We start from the raw sequence: 1,546 nt of genomic DNA, 5'->3' as shown, positions 1-1,546 counted from the left end.
GATGATGTACATCGTGATTAGGCGCAGCCGGGGACAATAAAAGCTCCGAGCCAGCACAAAGCCCGTCACGATAAAATAGAACGGCTTGACTGTTTATTAATTTGGGAAAGGGGGAAGGGGGGTATTGGTCTGATTGTCATGACGGCTTCCAGCAGATATGGGGTGCTGTGATTTAATGCGATAATATATATCAGACACATAACCAGTGATTCTTAAGCATTTCACATATTACATTTTATACAATCCAATGATGAAATAATAAAAAATAATGCCTTGATTTTTATGCCCGGAGCAGGAACAAAGGGGCTGTGATTGCCGAGAGTTTGTGTACAGAAGCATAGAAGACACTGATTTTACATGATAACTGGCAGAAATGGAGCGTGAAGCTCTCAACCACCGACACTAATAAATTACAAGGGTGTCGCAGCCTTAGGGGCACTTTGCACACTACGACATCGCAAGCCGATGCTGCGATGCCGTGCGCGATAGTCCCCGCCCCCGTTGCAGCTGCGATATCATGGTGATAGCTGCCGTAGAGAACATTATCGCTACGGCAGTTTCACATGCACTCACCTGGCCTGCGACGTCGCTCTGGCCAGCGAACCGCCTCCTTATTAAGGGGGCGGGTCATGCGGCGTCATAGCGACATCACACAGCAGGCGGCCAATAGAAGCGGAGGGGCGGAGATGAGCGGGACGTAAACATCCTGCCCACCTCCTTCCTTCCGTATAGCCGGCGTGAGCCGCAGGACGCAGCAGGTAGGAGATGTTCCTCGCTCCTGCGGCTTCACATACAGCGATGCGTGCTGCCGCAGGAACGAGGAACAACATCGTAACATCAGTATTTCCCAATTAATGGAAATGACCGACGCTACACCAATGATACAATTACGACGCTTTTGCGCTCGAAAATCGTGTCATAAAGGATTTACACACTACGATATCGGCAGCGAGGCCGGATGTGCGTCACTTTCGATTTGACCCCACCGACATCACAGCTGCGATGTCGTAATGTGCAAAGGGCCCCTTAGATTGTGATGCACACGAACCATCAACATTGACAAGTGGGGTCTAGAGATGGCGAATAGTAACTACTGTATTCGTATTCGGATTATTCATAACGAATCCCAAACGAATATTCCGATATTCATCACGCACAAGGAACCTGTTACGTCCGGGTGGTGGAAGCACTGGATCGTACACCGATGTCCCCTGAGGAGGCAGCCAGGCCGATCACCCCGCCAGAGGGTCCTGATGCACGGCAGCCGAAGCACTATAGGTAGCTGGACAGTCCGTAGAGGAGCAGGAAAGGTGGATGATGCTGAACCCACGGAGTTCTGGACGGTAGTCCGGGTGACGAGACTCAGGGTCCGAGGCCGGGTTGTAGGGTCAGGCGGGATCCGGAACCTGCTGAGCGATGGAACGGGTCACCAAACGGAGCCAGGGACTGGAGACTGGCGGAGCTGCAGAGGTGGTGGGGCATCCGCCGAAGTCACCGTCAGGGTCCAGGGATGAACTTGGTTCGGAGCGACTGGCGTGGCAGGACA

Source organism: Anomaloglossus baeobatrachus, chromosome 2, assembly GCF_048569485.1.
Source record: "Anomaloglossus baeobatrachus isolate aAnoBae1 chromosome 2, aAnoBae1.hap1, whole genome shotgun sequence".
Taxonomy (NCBI): Eukaryota; Metazoa; Chordata; class Amphibia; order Anura; family Aromobatidae; genus Anomaloglossus; species Anomaloglossus baeobatrachus.
The sequence above is the reverse complement of the archived record's forward strand: the minus strand, read 5'-3'. Positions refer to the sequence as shown.